This window comes from Triticum dicoccoides, chromosome 6A (assembly GCF_002162155.2).
Source record: "Triticum dicoccoides isolate Atlit2015 ecotype Zavitan chromosome 6A, WEW_v2.0, whole genome shotgun sequence".
Taxonomy (NCBI): Eukaryota; Viridiplantae; Streptophyta; class Magnoliopsida; order Poales; family Poaceae; genus Triticum; species Triticum dicoccoides.
The window spans coordinates 133,108,832-133,131,245 of record NC_041390.1 but is presented as its reverse complement, the minus strand read 5'-3'; the positions used below and the strand labels follow the sequence as shown (position 1 = coordinate 133,131,245).

At 42.1% G+C, this 22,414-nt stretch overlaps 1 long non-coding RNA gene across 5 annotated transcripts; it reads right to left on the bottom strand.

Moving 5' to 3' along the window:
- Nucleotides 1-84: 84 nt before the first annotated feature.
- LOC119316259 lies at nucleotides 85-11,647 on the bottom strand. 5 transcript variants are annotated; one of them, XR_005152839.1, is made up of 9 exons: nucleotides 11,433-11,647; nucleotides 10,023-10,354; nucleotides 8,528-8,620; nucleotides 8,340-8,431; nucleotides 6,438-6,552; nucleotides 2,844-3,038; nucleotides 1,241-1,389; nucleotides 828-887; nucleotides 85-740 (listed from the first exon to the last, which is right to left on the bottom strand). It is a non-coding gene; the product is annotated as an uncharacterized LOC119316259 (long non-coding RNA). The 5 variants fall into 5 exon arrangements; XR_005152838.1 differs by having other exon boundaries at nucleotides 828-1,389; XR_005152837.1 differs by having other exon boundaries at nucleotides 85-887.
- Between the last annotated feature and the right edge of the window lie 10,767 nt (nucleotides 11,648-22,414).

Below are 22,414 nucleotides of genomic sequence, written 5' to 3'. Positions count from 1 at the left end.
CATGATTCAGCTCCCAAGGCGAGTACAACTGCAAAGAGAGAAGATAAAACAATTTGGGGATGAAAAAAACAAGTAACAAATCCAATCATTTATTCCAGTACTACAAGCGCCTACAGCTGCCACTCCTTACAATTACCACTAGCATCCGTATCACTCTCCTCGGTAGTAGTTCCCAGGAGCAACTTGACTGAAAAGATCAAAACAACAGAGCATTTTTTTTACTTCATTTTTTTGCGTGCGCACACATCTAAAGAGATAAGGAAGTGGCATGGTAAAGTCGGAGAAAAGCCAGAGTACATGTCGCATGCGTGTTCTGCCTTTCTTTTGTGGCTGAGTTCCTCTCATAAGCAGGGGTTAACCTTCCTTTTTGTGTGGAAAATTATGAACTATTGAATTGAAATTGAGTCGAATTAGTTCTACATACCCACCAGTGGATCTGAATGTAACGTAAACTCCTGATAGAAAGAGGCTGACAGAAAGAGGAGTGAGCACGCGGCGAAGACGGCATACATGTTATGCCGGCATCACGCCGTGTGCTCACTCTCTTCTGTCAATCTCTCGAGGGCCTCCCCACACCAGGAGCTAACATTACTTCGCAGATTGCACAGCCGAAGAACAAATTCCGCCACAAAAGTATCAAACAACCCAAAAAATCCAAAAGGAAACCCAAATAAAACCTCCGAACACAACAGGAAATGGGAGAGGTTTTTTCTTCTTGGATCCGGTGAGCGGCCGCCGTACTGGAATTGAAAGGAGAGGTGATGAGAGAAAGGGCTCTTGGTGCTTGGTTTTGGAGCAGAGGAGATGGATGGGATAGGTGGTCGTACCTCCAGTGCTGAGCCCTCCCATGGATTTAAGTACTACCGGGAGTAGTACCCATGCTGCGGCTGCCAAGGAGTAGTAGTTCCAATCAGCAACAGTTGACACTACAGTATGCATCTTTACTTAACTGTCCATAATATTATATTCTTTTGGCAGTCGTACATAGTACAAATATCCCACCTAAAACGAATTAAACCTAGCACTGTTCATAGTACGTCAAAACTATAGCTAGTATCTCAAACGAGGCTTTATAATTTTATGTCTTCAGTCCATTTTAAGTTTTAATGACCATAGTTTCTTTTTTTTTGTCTCTTGGGAATTAAATCTGGATAGATCAAGCTACTCTCTGCCAGCCAATTCACACAGCCAAGAGTATCTGGTTTGATCTCATGATATCCTAGCTGGCTATCGTGTATACCATAGAATAAAAGGATAGGTGAGTTATCTGCAACTGTCCAGCATCCATGAACACCATCCATGGTGGTCCCTCCGCTGTCTATGGCTTTTGCTGCCCCCTGCCTGTTTTGTATATATATTACACACAAGAAACTGCCGGCATCGACCGTCCTACATCATATGTGTAAGAAGACATCAGGCAGACTAATCAGCTATCAACACAATGGCAGTAATACATAACAGAGACGGAGATAATTCATAATGGATTGAGCAAGAATACCAATAATGCTAGCAACCCACATACACAGCTGAAAGGTGATGCAATGCAACTATACTGTCCAGATGTGTCCAAAGATCAAATAAATACGCCACATATTCTTTTTACATGTCTTGAGTGCTTGGATATTCAATATTCAACATATACCCTTGTCACATAGTTCATGGACCGATGTTGACTTAATTAACTATGCGCTGATGCCATTATTACCCATCACAATCCCTCTCTTATACATATTAATACATGGCCCCACATCATGTACAAAAAACCATTCATAAAAATCTAAGAACTTGAATAAAAAACGAGAGATTTGCCAGCATAAATATGAAGAAAGGCATAGCCTTCACTGTGTACCCTCACAACGAGATTTAAAGGAAGCAAGAAGTTCACTTCTCACCCCCGGCCTCCCTCTTAAGTTGACATACTCCCTCTTCTATAAATCCCGGCGACTAGAGACACAAACTTCAGTGGCTATCATCGGCAAAGATATAAAAAGGAATCTCATGAAAAAACTGATAAAAAAAAAAGAAAAACACGGCCACCTCCCGAGTTAACATGTTGATTCTCTTTTCTTTATAAGTAGGATTTGTACACAAACGATCAGGTAAAGAATATATTGGATTTAAGTCAAATTTTCAGGCATGTTGACCTAATTATTATTCTTTGAAATGGACCTCACACATTAATCAAGAAGAAAATTGTTAGTTAACTCACAGAAAACCAGGCAAAAACCGATACAAACATGACCACATTGATCTAATTTGGTGTATCAGAAAATTTTCAAGTGCCAACGTCAAGGCTCTTGGGCCTTCTCGATTGTCCACTAAAACTACCGCCGGCCCTATTCGCAAAAAAAAAAAAACTACCGCCGGCCCTAAATAAATTGTCATTCGTTGGTGGGCGGTGGGGAGAGACCGGAGGTACTCATGATTTTCGAAAATAGAACTAGAGTGGTAGAGACGCATGCAAGCTTGCCGGAGATGGCACAGAGGCATGTGAATCTTCAAGGACGCCTAAAGATCAGAAATCTAATTGGACAAAAAATAAGAGGTAGTTGAGTGTAGCAAGTCAAAAGAGCACTTTCAAGATCTACCACTGCACCTAGTCCATCCCATGTTTAGTCTTAGTCACTACTGACCAGTTTGATTACGATCTATACTATTAAAGAACATGGTTAAAGAAGGCTTAGAAAATTGTTCTTTCAAAAGCTCTAGGATATTACCTTAATTAATGAGCTGATGTTACATCCTTAAAAGGACAGAAATTCGCTTTCATCATTTTTACAAAAAAATATTAATGAGAGAGAGAGAGAGAGAGAGAGAGAGAGAGACAGAGACAGAGAGGTTACCTTAATGCACTGCTTAGTGATTACTGGCAGTCATCGGTGCGTGTGGTACCGAAGGCATGCCCCGATGCGATGTGGTCGCCGGCGGTAGGCCCCAAGACGTTATCTTGTGGTACCTTTTCCCATCATCCAATAGGAGCAGCCATTTTCAACCCCCACGGCCGCGAAAGGTGGCATGCGTACGCCCTGGTCTTCCCTCTTTCCAGTAAAGAATCCGGCCGGGAAAAGTAAAAAGAAAAAGAAGCAGTGTGAGGGCAAGAAAAATCACCTAGAAATATATAGAAACGAAAAGGCATAATCGCCTTTTTCTCCTATTTTCTCTGCGTCTCGTTCTCGAGGTGACCCTCGGCAGTGGTAATCGTAAACAGCGGGCCGTGTCGGATAGATTAGAAACGGCGTTGTCGAGCCTTGATTGGCCGTGCTAACGGTGGGCCCACGAGCCCCAACCCTTTACGTGGCTAGGTGTGAGTAGCCACAGGTGCGTGGGGCCTTGCTGTCCGGCCTCCCAGAGGGCTTGGAGCCTCGTCCTGGGCGGTGCGCGATGGCGGGTAGATTGGCCGCAGTACAGCAATGTCTCTTGGTAATTTGAAACTTACAATCATACCCTTGAGATTGGGTTATTGTCAACGACCTCCCTGCCTATGGACAGTAACGTCTGTCTGGATGTTTCGGAGCACAACAAGTTGATTTAAAAAATTTAATTGCTCACAAAGAAATGGGAACATTTAATCCAAATACCCTCTTAAAAAACCAGCGTGATTTCAGCAGCTTATGGCAGTTCGGTGGATTATATCTTAAGCCAGGTCATATGAACAATTGATATATGCAGATATACAACTCTTCTTGTAGCTTTTCAAAAAAAAAAACTCTTATGGTAGCTTGTACGCTCTCCATCCCAAAATATAATGCCATATATTAAGCCATGAAATAGGTCATTCATAATGTATTAGTCTCAGTTTTTTACTCCGAATATTATTAGGTCTTGTTAGGACAAACCTTTGACCAACAATTACATTATTAATATGTAACTTTTGTGATACAAAATCATAATCATAAAGATACTTACGAATACGAATCTAATGGCACCAATTTTATGTCATATATTACATACTAGTAGACTAATTAATTATTGGTTACAGGCTTGTCCTCACGAGGCCTGATTTGCAGAGTAAAAACATGAGTGAGTATTCGATACCGTAATGTTGTAAAAAATATATATATACTTAATAAAACTTTACAAGGGTTGATTTAGGACAAAATTTACTTCTTATATTCTGGAAATGGTAGAGTGAATTCTTATTATAGCTAAATGAGTTATAATTCAATATGTTCTATGAGATAAAAAGGGTATAATTTGACTCTGGTTCCATTATACGAGTCGTGTCTAAGGTTAAAATACAACATATCTCTTTTTTGTCAACAGTTGGTAGTACATGTTTGCCTAGTTGGCATGTTTTAGATACAACTGATGTCACTACATCGCGTGTTGCGACCATAGTTGCCAGGAAACCGTGTCGCCCGGGTCGAGGAACGGAGGCATGGGTCACCACACCTCCGGGGCGAGGTGTGACGTAGGGCATACCTCTCTGACGTCATTTTGAGACATGGATCGCGATCCCCATTCCGATAAGTTTGGGTCGATGACCCGTAACAAAACATGACATGGAGGGAAAGATTCAGTTGTTTTACTTCAAAAGAAAATTATTTTCTTGTGATTCTTTCCTAATACCGCTTAGAGGGAAAAACGCCAGAAACTTCACATTTACAAATCTAGCACAACACACTAAGATGGCAATCTCCTCATTCCGATTATCTTCACAGGAATCATTACTCGAAACTTTCCCCAGACGTCTTCCCCTAAAGCTCCAACAAAACATGGCTTCGTTTTATAATCTCCCACGCGGTGCGCCGGAGCTCATGGTTCCAAGAACTCCAGCGCCCTTCCGTTGGGCCGCTGCTCCCTCCTAAAGACATGCCTTCCCTATTCCTTACTACCAAGCAACCAAGCCATGGCCAACGATGGTGAAAGCATCGGAGTAGGGTAGGGCATCACGAGACCTTCTAGTCGGCGTACTAGCAGTGGCGGAAGAGGGTCATGCAACAGCTTGATGATCGGAAGTTAGATGAACAAAGTCCAAAATCTTTCACGGATTAGATTGCCTGGTAAACCTCCATGAACTCACCACTGTCTATCGACCCCGGATTAGGGAATAGACCGTTGCGCCTCGAACCAGGCTACTATGATTGTGACCACTCCCCACATGCATCAAATATTGCATTAAATGTCTTAAGTTCCAAAACACGGGTTTGGTTGGTACACATAGTAAGGTTGCCACACTTTGCCACAACACAAGATAGGCAAGTTTGACCATTCAAATATAGGTCCTATGTGCCATTGACTTGGAAAAGTGTGACAAAATTATATCAAGTGTGGCACCGATTTTGACCGTTTCAAAAGAATAGTTAGAAATGCGTACGAATATATAGCCGAGAGGAACGAAATGACATTGGATTGTTCCTCAGTTGAAAAGAGATGTCTTGAGCAATTAGAGAAGCACTTTGATAAACAGATTTGATCTTTACCGATCTCTTGCTACCAGAAAGGAACTGAACTGGCTTCCCCGGAGAGAATGGATTAAGTTTAGATATGTATTTGAAAGAAAAATGACAAACATTGCCATACTTAGTATTTGAACCAAACAGGCCCTTAATTCTATAAGCTTCAATGTAACACCATACTAAACCTGAATACTTTGAGTACTACCGAGTGCGACAGGCAACAAGATCACACCGCATCTGAATATACTAGCTCCAAAGTATAGAGATTCTCTCTTGTTACTAGAGTACTTTCAATGAATCTTCTCCCATATGCATAGAAAAGAACAAGTTGCTCATGTACACTATAGACGTCAGAGCAAACTTTGAAAAGGTTACATCAGATTCAGCCCAGCCATTCTTTAGATTGGATATTTGGATGTACAAGCACGTGTCAATTTTCTGTTGGTTGGGTTGTGGACGTACTATGACATTTCGTTATGAACAGTAGTAGCTAGACACTGACAGATGCCAGGTACTAGGATCGTATTCTTATCTACACATAAGCAAACAAGTACAAGGGTGACATCTCCCATAGCTGCATCTGAGCTGACAAATCTGAGTTCGATCTCATCTCATCTGCACTGTGCCTTTATTGTAAATTTTAAATAGCTAGTACTCCTTGACTGTTTTCCTTCATACGAGGGTTTTTGGTTCTTGTATTTACTTTGATAACTTGGAGTTTTCACTTTTCACTTAGTCTCAACTACACTTTATTTTCCGACAGACAGAACATGATGATGATGTATAGCAGCCCTGTTGTTCTAAAAATAAGAGGGAAACTAGCCTCACCTGATTGTTCAAAAAGATATTCAGCTTATGCCTTTTTAAAATAGACATCGAACTAAACATCTAAGTGTACAAGTAATTCTTTCCAAAATATTATTTTCTCTTATTTACCACATAAACTTTATGCAGAATTTTCAAAACAGCATATTGCATGAGTAATTCTTGATAATAGTAAGTAAATAATACGAAGTAAAGGTCAAATAATTTACATACCTGGGAGATGCAAATCCCAACTCAAGAAAATATCCCGACTATAAACCATTAAAATATGGGTGCTTGGGCATGAACCTTTGTGTCATCGAGGATAATACCAATGTGAATATCACACCTAATTATATCAAAAGAAGATTTCAGAACTATTGGATAATTTAGATGGAAATTTGAAGTATGTATTAGCAAGCAAATAAATCTTAAATAACAAATACTACGGAATTCACAGTCCATCTACTTCGATTGGTTTTGTATACCAAAGCCACCTATAAGAAAAATCCAATCGATTAACTTTCCAGCATTTCGAAGGAATATTATTGTTTACACTGATTCTAGTCTCTTAGAAGCTCTATAGCTCCTTTAAAATGGCAAGGCATATCAAACTTCTGGGATTTCAGTACTGCAAAATATTCTTTCGAGCCCCTAAGAGAATTTTGTTACGAGGCCAGAGTCTCCATAACAATCCATTTTTCTCCTGAAACCATGGTGTAATGCAATCAACGACCCCTAGTCTCCATTCCCAGTTTTACGTGGGAATGAAACTAACATTCGGGCAAAAAGAAAAATGCAACGACTAAAAGTTATTGGGCAGAACTGAAAAAAGTGAAAATTAAAGTCACTGCTAGAGTATTGATCGATTTACACGCAAATTTGATTTTCCCTCTAAAATTACACACCACGCATAGAAAGGTAAAACTATTTAGCGTGTCTTCACCACAAAGAAATTATTTTATTTGTGGTTCCAACTACTATAGGTATCAACAGCTTGCACCCACCAGCGCTGCTATGGTGCGTCCCAGAACAGTTGTGACAACATGCGACCATACATTAATAACCATTTAAACTAAAAAACCTCACAAGGTTCTGTGAAGGAAATTCTGTAACTATCTATCAACTCTGCTACAATACCAAATGGAGCCTACTCGTTTGAACTCATTATACAACAGTGCAGGGGATTGCTAAATCTCAATCGACTAAGACTTAACAAGTCTCAATCGATGCTATATTTGCGGGATCTTACGTGAAGATCCGTGCAAATTTTATTTTTATTTTTTATTTTTTATTTTATGCCACTGACTTAGACTTGCTTAAGTCTGGGTCGACTAAGACCTAGCCACACCCAACAGTGTAATATGAACACGGATAACACACCATAGCAGTAGCAAGAGTTAAACAATTAGGAAAGCAGGAAGGACGTGACAAGTCAAGCATATACTAGACGAGACTGCATGTCTTGATGCAGCTATCCTGTAGCAAAACAAATCACAGTCCCATTTAATTAGAATCTATGTAGTGAGCACTGTTGTGAAACAGTGATGCATGCATCTCGTGTTCAGTACCAGGAACATCTTAAACCACATGTGAGGCAGTGCAGAAGCTAGTTGTGTCTATCCTTCAGAATTTTTTGTATCTGGAATAGTTTTATACTCCGGAAATAGACATATAGCTTCCTCGCACTGGTGGGTTCGACCACTTGCATGTCGTGTAACCTGTGACTGCAAAGGTGTTGCAGATGTGACTGGGATGGCACTTGCAGGCCAGCCAGCATTTAGATAGACCATTGAAGGCGATGCCGGACCAATCTACTGGTCGAGAGCCGTTAGAAGAATTCAGAGTCATCCAGGTACAGTATTTTTTTGTGCTACAGAATAACCACACATCCTTTGACACCTAGGCAATCTCTTTCCCGAAGAGAATAGATGCAATGTCATGTTGTGATAGCTCTTTTCCCCATCGTAGTCGGTAAAGCAAAAGATAAGAGAACAAAGCATCTAGTAGCTTGTAAGATCAGCGTGGCCGGCCGACTGACCAGACAGATCTTGAAAACAATGGAGCTAGCAGGATAAGTGATGTAACTGACAGTGAAACATGAGGCACTGTTAACCAAAGGAAAACCAGCATTACCTTGCCCTACCAAGGCCACTGCTTTGGTCTGATCCCTCTTTTCCGCAGCGACACAATTTGTTGACACCCGAAACTTTTACGATTCTTCCCCCCTGCATTTCAGAAGACGACCGTTTTGACATGGAACTGAACGGCTATCCGCAACAAGCTAGGACCACCGGCAAGAGGAGCATGGGAAGGACACTCACCAGCGATCCATAATAAAAGGTCGGCCTAAATGTCACGTTAAGATTGAATCTCGCTGAGTGCCCCGTGGAACCTACATGTGCCAATTGCTACTGCTGCACAGACAAGTTGTCAAAGTCAAGCTTGGTGCGCCACACCATAATTTCTCGCAGGACCTACATGAATGTCCGACCCCTCCCCTCCGTGATTCTATGGTATGGATTCATTGCTGCGTTCTGGCACTCGACCAGATCAGCAGTGATTCACGAGAGGGTCTGCTAGCTGGTTAACTGCACCATGCACTGTTCTAGAATCAAAGAAACAACTACTTGGAGGACCTGATGTCTCAAATAAACTCACAAACTACCTTGACTTGCATGGGCCCATGGGACCAACTTTACTATTACTTGCAAGAGGGAGTGGTTAACCTTAGAGACTATTGAACAATGCAAATACCAGCAGGACAATCTACGGTCAGGTTGATTTACGCAGAATAAATTTATGTGGTGTCAGCTCCTGAGCTAAATGGTCTTTGCTGACATATAAGGTGGTGTTTGGTTTAGAAGTCCTAGGACTTTTTCCAGTCCCAGGACTAATCAAAAAAGACTCTCCAATAGAGTCTTTTTCTAGTCCCTGTAGAAAAAGTCCCTCCTGTTTGGTTTCTAGGGACTTTTTAGGGACTTTTTCTAGTCTCTGGGACTAAAAAGTCCCTGAACCAAACACCCCCTAAGCTTGATTCGAGCAAAATCAACTTTTGTTGATATGATGTATGCAGAAGAGGTACAAGACTCATCTAGACTCTAGTACAACGAGAGGACACACACAGTAGGATGAGGTTGCCACGTTCGTTTGCGGTCCACCGTTTAAAGTCTTCACCAACATCGCTTTCTTTGGGTGAATAAGTGCTGGCTTTAATAAATATATTAAAATTCACAATTTACAGATCTGAGCATTTGAATGTGATTTATCCAGTTCGAAAAGTCTCATCTTACGAATGTTTGGTCATTATCGCTGATTTTCATCCTTATGACACAACCCAACCATGGTACAATAAATCTATCCCCAAGACGCTTAGATTTTCCAAACCACCACTCAATCTTGCAGTGTTAATGCCACACTGCAGGCTTGTCTCTCCAAGCATAGGCTAGCTTGTAACAACAACAACATGGCAGCTTCTGATTTCTGATCATTTTGTATGACTTCGTATTTTATGGTTATCTGATTACCTTCCTATATTAGCGAATAGCAAGTGCCAACTGCCAAATAGACAGACTAAATATGACACAAGGATCCAATGAAAATATCTATACAAGCACCAACAAGTGGAAACAAGATCATATATATAACCTATGTGAAGTAGATAATAAACAGGAGATAGCGGCCGTAGATCAGTGCATATAAAATATCAGTGCAGCATAAAATCCTACGTAAACATACAGGATTCAAATAAATACACAGGGATCCACAGAATTATTAAGTTGAAAAAGAAAAACTAGAGTGATCAAATAAATCCCGTACCTTGACCTCTCATCTTCCCGCACACAGTGGCCGAAACTGTACCTCCGCAGCTTTTACTTCATAACAGGCTACAGCTTAAACTGTAAGCGATGTTTGGCCCAGCTGCACTGCGAACCTGCAGAGACGGCCCCCACCTCTCCGCCCCAGGCTCTAGTGAAGCTATAATTGTCCTCCATTATCCCCTTCCAACTGTCCTTCATCTCCTACCTTAAGCATCTCCAACAAACCACATTAAATCTCCATGCTTATCTCATCGTCTTGATTTCATTTTAGGAAGATTCTCCGCCACTTAATTTTTCTTTGTTGACTAATCTGTCTGTTCCAACAAACGTCTGAAATAATGGCAAGATTTCAATAACTATTTCTCAATCAAATAGAATGAAACATTCCTGATCGTAAGATAGAAAAACAGAAATGGAATTATTCGTTTTCTTCGGTCAAACAGTTGTTTGTTTTCTAGAAGAATCAAATATTCATACACCATTTGGAATGATAATTAGAACTTTAGTTGGGTGAACAAGCTATTTGATGGCCATGTCTTTCAACAGCATGGATCACACAGACGTGGACAATATTTCTTATTAAGCATTTTAACTGATATTACCAGAGTAGTTACATTCCCTGAAACATTCATTTTAACTGATATTGGTGGCTACTATCAGCGCATGAACTCTACAGTGAGACATGATTGGGCAGTTGGCATCAAATGGATTCACCGATTCAAGGCAAAACGGAAGGCTGTTGAGGTGATTCGGTAAAAAATAAAATTACCACAACAACCCAGCGACATAAACATAGCGCAACAGCTATGCAAACAGGATTCAATATGAGACAACTGCAATAGAGATCCACATGTATACATTCCAAAAATTTGATCAGAGCTGTGTGTAAGATATTGCAATTGACTCGGGAATCTACAGAGCACGGCATGAACAGGTAATAACTGCTCAGATTGTAGATGATGATCGGACACTTGATAGCTCAGATTGCAGAAACAGGCTCCAAACGTAATACAGAACAGGTAACTGCTCCCGCACATGCCTACCAATTCGACAAAAAAACTCGCTTCGTATCAAACGATGATGAACAAACCCCGACTCAGGAGGTGACTAATCAAAGCTATCAATCAAATGATCATAACGAAGCCACACGCAACTCTACTGCCCCGAAAACAAACCACACGAAGCCTCACTTCGTAGGCAGAGGCGCACAAAAATGCCGGGACGGAACCACAAACAGCGCCGAATCAATCACCGGCTCTCACGAACCTGAACCGTACGAATCGCCATCAGAATACACCAAACGACGCCCCAATTCGCCTCTGCCATCGCACGGTGTAAGCGGAGCGAATCCAGTAGAGCTACGAGGGAGAGGCTAGGGCGGAGCCAAGGAGGTGGGGGTGTCTCGAACCTGCCATGGATCGCGAGATGCCGGAGAAGGGCGAGGCGGCTGCGCGAGGCCGTGGCGATGGAATTCGCGGTGCTCTGCACCTCCTCCTCCTTCCATCGCCGCAGAGCGGGGAGACGAAGCCAATTTACCTGGGATTTTGGTGTAGAATACTGGGTCTGGACGGCTGTGTGAGCCGAGGCTTTTCCCTCTCGAGGGCGGTGGTCGGTGGGCGGTGGGCGGTGGGCGGTGGCGGATTGGCGGCAGTGACGGGAAGTGCGGGGAGGAGGGAAGGGAACAGGGAGAAGCGGCGGTCATGTGGTCGATTTGTGATGGGCTTCAAAGTCTGGCCCAATCGGGGCTTAATATGTCCTGCACTCAGATATATGGGCTGCCCCTTAAAAAAAAGCAATTATGGGCTTTTTTTTTAAACATCAGTACAGACACAAGCGCTCATATACACACGCATACACTCATCCCTATGAACGCACACACACACACCCTACCTCTATGAGCACCTCCGAAAGACTGAGTCGACATATCATCTTGAGATTTACGAAGTCAGCGTAGGCGCCTCGTCGTCGACGGGAACATCTCCTTCCGCTGAAAGCGTATCGCCGAAAATCCTGAAATAAATCCAGGAATAATGCGAGCACCAGGATTTGAACCCTGGTGGGTTGGGGATACCACTATCCACCTAACCAACTCAACCACAGGTTGATTCGCAAAGCAATTATGGGCTTGGAACCAACTGGGCTGTTCATTAAGATAACGCCGAAAAGGTATCATGACTAAACTGGGTTTTGACCTACATTGGATAAATGTGGTCATGGGCATGGTCTCTTTAGTCTCCTTTTCTGTTTGTTTTAATGGCGAGAAGCTTGACTCTTTTATACCCACTTGTGGTATCCGGCAGGGAGATCCAATCTCCCCCTACTTGTTCTTGATTGCAGCAGAGGGCCTTTCGTGTCTCCTTAAATCAAGTTCACAGTCGTCTCTTACAGGTATTCAGGTGGCTCCCTCGGCTCCCACCGTCAACCACCTCTTGTTTGCAGATAGCATGTTGTTATTTAAGGCAAGTGGGGAGAGCTCAACTATGGTATCAAACCTTCTTGATACTTATTGTTCTGCTTCTGGACAACGGATCAACAATGAAAAATTCTCTATTTTCTTCAGCAAGGGTTGCCCAATACAGACATGAGAAGTTGTCAAGAACAATTTGCAAGTACAGAACGAGTCTTTGAGTGAACGCTACCTAGGAATGCCTACAGATGTTGGCCACTCTAAAAACGGTACGTTCAAATATCTTCGGGACCGAGTGTGGGAGAAGATTAAGTGGTGGATGGAGAAGTTACTTTCTGCTGCTGGTAAAGAAGTTTTGATCAAATCTGTTGCACAAGCTATACCAGTTTACTCCATGGCGTGCTTCAGATTACCACGAGGCCTGTGTGACGGCATCATGTCTATCATTCGACAATTCTGGTGGGGTTCCAAGCCTGGAAAGAGAAAGCCCAGTTGGGTGGCGTGGAACATAATGACTATGCCGAAGCACTTGGGGGGCCTAGGTTTCCGTGACATGGAGATTTTCAACCTCGCCCTACTGACAAGGCAGGCATGGAGCACCCTAACAGATAGCAACTCACTCAGCGCCAGAATTCTCAAGGCAGTTTACTTCCCACACTGCTCTCTCCTTCAAGCAGAACTAGGATCGCACCCATCCCAGATATGGCGGGCGATTTTGGATGGTCGTGACATCCTGGCGCAAGGGGTCATCAGGAGAATTGGTGATGGGGAGACGACCGATATTTGGCGGCACAACTGGATCTCACGCGATGGTCTTAAGCGTCCCATATGCTCTCTAACTCAGAACCCTCCGGCGAGAGTGGCACAGCTTATAGATCCAACATCGGCAACGTGGAATGAAAACCTGGTACGTTCGGTGTTCACCCACTTTGACGCAGAAGAGATTCTACGGATCCTGCTTTGCACTCGCCGGGTGGGAGATTTCTGGGCCTGGCATGAAGAGCCTCGAGGTAATTTCAGCGTTCGTTCTGCTTGCCGAATGATTCTAAAAACGAAACACAGCATGGAGGCTTGGTTAGCTGAGGAGGACAGTACATCTTATGAGCATCAAGACACCAAGGAGTGGTCCATGATCTGGCACACGCAAGTACCATCCAAACTAAAGGTGTTCGTGTGGCGGCTAGCCCGTCATTCCATGCCCACGGGATCTGTCCTCAAACATCGTCATATGGCAACAGAGGACACTTGTTCGCTATGTGGGGCGACTGATACATGGAAACACACCCTCATTGCATGTCCGATGGCAACAAGTGTTTGGGCTTTGGCACCGGATGAGTTGGTCCAGCATATGGTTGAGCGCGAGGAGGATGGTCCGAAGGAGTGGTTGTTTGCAGTACATGAAATATTGACGAATGACCTTTTCGATCGCCTGGTGGTGACGCTCTGGGCACTTTGGTATGCGAGGCGTAAAGCAATTCACGAGAATATATTTCAGGCACCATACTTTGTCAATAGCTTCATATCAAAATATTTGGCTGAACTACGAGTGACCTGGCAGAGGCATCCTTCCTTGCCCCCTTCTACCAGCGCCCGACCAGCGCGGTGGCTTGCACCACCATCAAGTTACGCGAAGTTTAATGCCGATGCAGCGGTAAGCAGAAACGGTGGGACAATGGAGGTGATCTGTAGAGACGACGGGGGTATGTTTATGGGAGCCTCTACTCTCTCTTTTAGATACATTGTGGATCCCTCGACTTTGGAAGCACTTGCTATTAGAGAGGCACTTGCACCGGCAGATGATCTCTACCTGAGGCGCATCCAAGTGGCATCGGACTGCAAAACGGTGGTGCAGGACATACACAAGGAGAATTTGGCAAGCTATGGAGCAGTCATACATGAGATAGTTGAACGTTCTTTAGCTTTTGATTTCTGTAATTTCAGTCATGAGTTTAGGAGCTCAAACTTTGAAGCTCACAACTTAGCGAAGCATGCTTTATCTCTCGGTGGTGGCCGCCATGTTGGGTTAGGCCATCCCGGGAATTTACCATCCGTCCCTGTAAACATTGTGGCGACTTAATAAAAGCTTCGTGATGTTGCCTAAAAAAATATAAGTACACCACCCACCTATATTTTTCCACTTATATTTCTTTTCGGCGCTAGTCTTCATAGGAACATACTTATTTTCCTGGAGTCAGGGAACACCGAAAAATGTCTACCTCAAGCTCATGCGGCCTATGTGGTGCTAGGGATTTCTAGAGGCACTCCCTTCTGGACTGATGTATGTCACTAGTCAATGTGTACGTGCAATGCACGTTAATTTGAAAGTATATTAAGTGCATGCGGATAAATAAGTAGGATATTATTTTCATGTTACTATGTGATTAGCACAATATTTATCATGAAATTAATTGCATGCTAAACGTGTTGAGCGCTCGACATTGAACCAGTCTAGGTCGTTGGATTGACATGATTTGATGGCCGAGATTAATTGATCTGCCCCTTTGGATCTTTTTATATTGGTATAAATATAGATATAGATGATGTATATGAGCTTTAATGGATGAGGAGCTGGCTGATCATCTGCGGGAGTCGTACGAATCAAGTGCTAAACAACTATCGCATGACGCGTTTGTGAAGATAGTGGTGACCCTTTGGGCGACGTGGACGGCTAAAAGGAAGGCTATACACGAGGGCATTTTTCAGAGCCCGCACGCAACACACTTGTTCATCAACTGTCACTTGGCAGATCTAGAAGTAAACAAGGATCAACATCAAAAAAGAAGACAGCAGTGCACACCTCAGTACCGTCGGGCAGTGCTAGGCCAAAGGCTTCGCCGGTTTTTTTTGCAAAATCCATGTCGATGCTGGAGTATCAACACATCGCAGGAGAGGGACGGATGTGGTTGTTTGTTGTGATAGTACACGCAACTATCTGGAGAGTTCGACATTGGTGGTCGAAGGAATACGTGATGTTGCAGGAATGCATGGCATGCCGGGAAGCTTTTGCACTTGCCGAAGACCTAACCATCTCCAATTTTGTTGTGGCCTCCGATGCAAAGCAAATAGTGAAAGATTTCTCCAAAATAGCAATGGACTGTACAGCATGGTTATCAAAGAGATCAGAGCAAGAGAGACTGTGTTCAACTGTAACATCGTTTTCAAAGAGCATCGTTCCAATGGTGATGCTCATAGTTTAACTAAATTTTCGCTTTCCTTAGCTCAGGGGCTCCATGTGTGGCTTACTCACCCCCATAACCCTCTTTGTATCCCACATACTGTGGGATTTAATGAATGAATAAAGATTTTCATCCCTCAAAAAAATCTTTTCGAGAAGTTTTTAAAAAAATCTTTTTGAGAAATTTTTAAAAAAAATCTTTTCAAGAGTACATCATGGCGTACCATATTTTATTGAAGGCAGGAGACAATTATAAGAAACTACCTTTCACTATGTATAGCAAGTGTAGCACAAACCTGACTAATCCGAAGATTGCCAATGAGTTTGCTTAAACACGATTGCTATTGAATTTGTGTTTCAATCATTGGTTGGTTGATAAAATTATTCTATCAAATAATTATTCACTTGGTCATGAAGTTGCTCATGTGGATGTTGTATTTGAATCAAACACAGACATTTAACTAGTTCCTCTAAAAATTGCTAATGAATAGTAGTAAAGCTTTGCCGGATTGCCTAAAAAACCGGATTTTTTATCATTTATGACACTAGTGTGTCTCACTACTCAGTTTTGCCATTAGAAATTACTACTGCTCAAAAACGCCATCGCTCTGTGAGATGTTTTCTCAAAATGTCATTAGATATCTAAAAAATGCCATTGTTCCATTAAATGTTTGCTCAGAAATGCCATTAGACATCGTTATTGTTAGGTCAAACTCGTTGACCATGTTATATGACAAAAATAACATTGTACCCTGTTAGCTCTCTTTATATCACAATGATAAGTGTGGACCCCACTTGTTTGGAGTAAGCAAGCGAATACTTTTAGAGAAAATAAGAACATATTGAGATCAAGTGGTGAAGGAAATATGCCCTAGAGGCAATAATAAAGTTATTATTTATTTCCTTATATCATGATAAATGTTTATTATTCATGCTAGAATTGTATTAACCGGAAACATAATTGATGTCTACTACACAACCTTCTTCTTGTAGACGTTGTTGGGCCTCCAAGTGCAGAGGTTTGTAGGACAGTAGCAAATTTCCCTCAAGTGGATGACCTAAGGTTTATCAATCCGTAGGAGGCGTAGGATGAAGATGGTCTCTCTCAAGCAACCCTGCAACCAAATAACAAAGAGTCTCTTGTGTCCCCAACACACCCAATACAATGGTAAATTGTATATGTGCACTAGTTCGGCGAAGAGATGGTGATACAAGTGCAATATGGATAGTAGATAATAGTATTTGTAATCTGAAATTATAAAAACAGCAAGGTAACAAGTGATAAAAGTGAGCGTAAACGGTATTGCAATGCTAGGAAACAAGGCCTAGGGTTCATACTTTCACTAGTGTAAGTCCTCTCAACAATACTAACATAATTGGATCATAAAACTATCCCTCAACATGCAACAAAGACTCACTCCAAAGTCACTAATTGCAAAGAACGAACGAAGAGATTATGGTAGGGTACGAAACCACCTCAAAGTTATTCTTTCCAATCAATTCGTTGGGCTATTCCTATAAGTGTTGTATCCGTGGGTATGATTATACGATGTGCATCACATAATCTCAGATTCATCTATTCAACCAACACAAAGGACCTCAAAGAGTGCCCCAAAGTTCTACCGGAGAATCACGACGAAAACGTGTGCCAGCCCCTATGCATAGGTTCATGGGCGGAACCCGCAAGTTGATCACCAAAACATACATCAAGTGAATCACGTGATATCCCATTGTCACCACAGATATGCACGACAAGACATACATCAAGTGTTCTCAAATCTTTAAAGACTCAATCCGATAAGATTACTTCAAAGGGGAAACTCAATTCATTACAAGAAAGAAGAGGGGAAGGAGAAACATAAGATCCAACTATAATATCAAAGCTCGCGATACATCAAGATCGTGCCAAATCAAGAACACGAGAGAGAGAGAGAGAGAGAGAGAGATCAAACACATAGCTACTGGTACATACCCTCAGCCCCGAGGGAGAACTACTCCCTCCTCGTCATGGAGAGCACCGGGATGATGAAGATGGCCACCGGAGAAGGATTCCCCCTCCGGCAGGGTGCTGGAACGGGTCTAGATTGGTTTTTGGTGGCTACGGAGGCTTCTGGCGGCGGAACTCCTGGTCTATTATCCGTTCTGGAAGTTTTAGGTTACGTAGGTATATATGGGTGCAGGAGGTACGTCGGTGGACCGAAGGGGGCCCATGAGGCAGGGGGGCGCGCCCCCTACCCTCGTGAGCTCCTCCTTCATCTTCTGACGTAGGGTCCAAGTCTGTCCGGTAGGTTTCCTTCCAAAAATAACTTCTCCAATTGATTTCGTTTCGTTTCGACTCCATTTGATATTCCTTTTCTTTCAAACACTGAAATAGGCAAAAAACAGCAAATCTGGGTGGGCCTCCGGTTAATAGGTTAGTCCCGAAAGTAATATAAAAGTGGATAATAAAGCCCAATATTGCCCAAAACAGTAGATAATATAGCATGGAGCAATAAAAAATTATAGATACGTTGGAGACGTATCAAGCATCCCCAAGCTTAATTCCTGCTCGTCCTCGAGTAGGTAAATGATAAAAGAGATAACTTTTGATGTGGATTGCTAGTTGGCATAATTTCAATGTAATTCTTCTTACTTGTGATATGAATATTCAGATCCGAAAGATTCAAGACAAAAGTTCATATTGACATAAAAATAATAATACTTCAAGCATACTAACTAAGCAATTATGTCTTCTCAAAATAACATGGCCAAAGAAAGTTCATCCCTACAAAATCATATAGTTTAGTCATGCTCCATTTTTGTCACACAAGAATGCTCTCATCATGCACAACCCCGATGACAAGCCAAGCAATTGTTTCATACTTTAGTAATCTCAAACCTATAAACTTTCACGCAATATATGAGCATGAGCCATGGATATAGCACTATGGGTGGAATAGATTATAGTGAGGAGGGTTATGTGGAGAAGACAAAAAGGAGAAAGTCTCACATCAACGAGGCTAATCAATGGGCTATGGAGATGCCCACCGATTGATGTTAATGCAAGGAGTAGGGATTGCCATGCAACGGATGCACTAGAGCTATAAATGTATGAAAGCTCAACAAAAGAAACTAGTGGGTGTGCATCCAACTTGCTTGCTCACGAAGACCTAGGGCACTTGAGGAGGCCCATTGTTGGAATATAAAAAGGCAAGTTCTATAATGAAAAATTCCCACTAGTATATGAAAGTGATACCATGAGAGACTCTCTACTATGAAGATCATGATGCTACTTTGAAGCACAAGCGTGGTAAAAGGATAGTAACATTGCCCCTTCTTATTTATTTTCTCTTTTTTTGGGCCTTCTTTTTTTCTTTGGCCTTTCTCTTTTTTTGGGACAATGCTCTATTGAATGATGATCATCACACTTCTATTTATTTACAACTCAATGGTTACAACTCGATACTAGAACAAGGATGACTCTATATGAATGCCTCCGGCGGTGTACCGGGATATGCAATGAATCAAGAGTGACAAGTATGAAAGAATTATGAACGGTGGCTTTGCCACAAATACTATGTCAACTACATGATCATGCTAGCAATATGACAATGATGAATGTGTCATGATAAACTGGATGGTGGAAAGTTGTATGGCAATATACCTCGGAATGGCTACGGAAATGCCATAATAGGTAGGTATGGTGGCTGTTTTGAGGAAGATATAAGGAGGTTTATGTGTGAAAGAGCGTATCATATCACGGGGTTTGGATGCATCGGCGAAGTTTGCGCCAACTCTCAATGTGAGAAAGGGCAATGCACGGTACCGAAGAGGCTAGCAAGGATGGAAGGGTGAGAGTGCGTATAATCCATGGACTCAACATTAGTCATAAATAACTCACATACTTATTTCAAAAATCTACAAGTCATCAAAAACCTCGGCACTACACGCATGCTCCTAGGGGGATAGATTGGTAGGAAAAGACCATCGCTCGTCCCCGACCGCCACTCATAAGGAGGACAATCAAATAACACCTCGTGTTTCAAATTTGTTACATAACGTTTACCATACATGCATGCTACGGGACTTGCAAACTTCAACACAAGCATTTCTCAAATTCACAACTACTCAACTAGCACGACTTTGATATTATTACCTCCATATCTCAAAACAATCATCAAGCATCAAACTTCTCTTAGTATTCAACACACTCATAAGAAAGTTTTATTATTAATCTTGTATACCTAGCATATTAGGATTTTAAGAAAATTACCATGCTATTTAAGACTCTCAAAATAATATAAGTGAAGCATGAGAGTTCATCTATTTCTTCAAAATAAAACTACCACCATGCTCTAAAAGATATAAGTGAAGCACTAGAGCAAATGACAAACTACTCTGAAAGATATAAGTGAAGATCAATGAGTAGTCGAATAATTATGCAACTATGTGAAGACTCTCTAACATTTAATAATTTCAGATCTTGGTATTCTATTAAAACAACAAGCAAAGCAAAATAAAATGACATCTAAGAATGACGAACATCATGTGAAGAAGCAAAAACTTAGGATCAACCGAAACTAACCGATAGTTGTTGAAGAAGAAAGGTGGGATGCCAACCGGGGCATCCCCAAGCTTAGATTCTTGAGACTTCTTGAAATATTATCTTGGGGTGCCTTGGGCATCCCCAAGATGAAGCTTTTTTGTCTCCTTAATTCCTCTCATATCACGGTCTTCCTAAATCTCAAAAGCTTCATCCACACAAAACTCAACAAGGACTCGTGAGATAAGTTAGTATAAACCATTGCAAAAACCTTATCATACTATACTGTAGCAAATCACTAAAATTATTATTCAATATTGAATACTAAATTCCTCTGCATATTTAATAGTCATATCCTCAAATAGAATCATTAAAAAAGCAAACATATGCAAACAATGCAAACATAACAGCAATCTGCCTAAACAGGACAGTCTGTAAAGAATGCAGCAACATCTATACTTCCCTAGCTCCAAAAATTATGAAAGAAAATTCTCACTGTAGTAAATTTATCAGAGCTTAATATGAAAAAGGTTTCAACATTTTATCACATTCTGAATTTTCTAGGGAATTATTGCAACAGCGGTAAACTTTCTGTTTTCAAACAGCAACATGTATACTTGTAACATAGGCATAGTAAAGGCTATCAATGCCACTTTTATTGAAATAAAAGATGCAAAACATTGTTCTAAATAACAGCAAGCAAATCCTAACAAAATAAATTGACGCTCCAAGCAAAACACATATCATGTGGCGAATAAAAATATAGCTCTAAGTAAAGTTACCGATGAACGAAGATGAAGGAGGGGATGCCTTCCGGGGCATCCCCAAGCTTAGGCTCTTAGTTGTCCTTGAATATTATGAAGGAAATATGCCCTAGAGGAAATAATAAATTTATTATTTATTTCCTTATATCATGATAAATGTTTATTATTCATGCTAGAATTGTATTAACCAGGAAACATAATACATGTGTGAATACATAGACAAACAGAGTGTCACTAGTATGCCTCTACTTGACTAGCTCGTTAATCAAAGATGGTTATGTTTCCTAACCATGAACAAAGAGTTGTTATTTGATTAACGGGATCACATCATTAGATGAATGATCTGATTGGCATGACCCATTCCGTTAGCTTAGCACCCGATCGTATGTTGCTATTGCTTTCTTCATGACTTATACATGTTCCTATGACTATGAGATTATGCAACTCCCGTTTGCCGGAGGAACACTTTGTGTGCTACCAAACGTCACAACGTAACTGGGTGATTATAAAGGTGCTCTACAGGTGTCTCCAAAGGTACATGTTGGGTTGGCGTATTTCGAGATTAGGATTTGTCACTCCGATTGTCGGAGAGGTGTCTCTGGGCCCTCTCGGTAATGCACATCACTTAAGCCTTGTAAGCATTGCAACTAATGAGTTAGTTGCGGGATGATGTATTACAGAACGAGTAAAGAGACTTCCCGGTAACGAGATTGAACTAGGTATAGGATACCGACGATCGAATCTCGGGCAAGTAACATACCGATGACAAAGGGAACAACGTATGTTGTTATGCGGTCTGACCGATAAAAGATCTTCGTAGAATATGTAGGAACCAATATGGGCATCCAGGTCCCGCTATTGGTTATTGACCGGAGACGTGTCTCGGTCATGTCTACATTGTTTTCGAACCCGTAGGGTCCGCACGCTTAAGGTTTCGATGACAGTTATATTATGAGTTTATGCGTTTTGATGTACCGAAGGTTGTTCGGAGTCCCGGATGTGATCACGGACATGACGATGAGTCTCGAAATGGTCGAGACATAAAGATTGATATATTGGAAGCCTATGTTTGGATATCGGAAGTGTTCCGGGTGAAATCGGGATTTTACCGGATTACCGGGAGGTTACCGGAACCCCCCCGGGAGGTATATGGGCCTTAGTGGGCCTTAGTGGAAGAGAGGAGAGGTGGCCAGAGATGGGCCGCGCGCCCCTCCCCCCTTGGTCCGAATAGGACAAGGAGAGGGGGGCGGCCCCCCTTCCTCCTCTCTCTCCTCTTTCCCCCCTCCGCGAATCCTATTCCAACTAGGAAAGGGGGGGAGTCCTACTCCCTTCGGGAGTAGGACTCCTCCTGGCGCGCCTCTCCTGGCCGGCCACACTCCCCCCCTTGAGCCTTTATATACGGAGGCAGGGGCACCCCCTAGAGACACAAGTTGATCCACGTGATCATATTCTTAGCCCTGTGCGGTGCCCCCTTCCACCATAGTCCTCGATAATATTGTAGCGGTGCTTAGGCGAAGCCCTG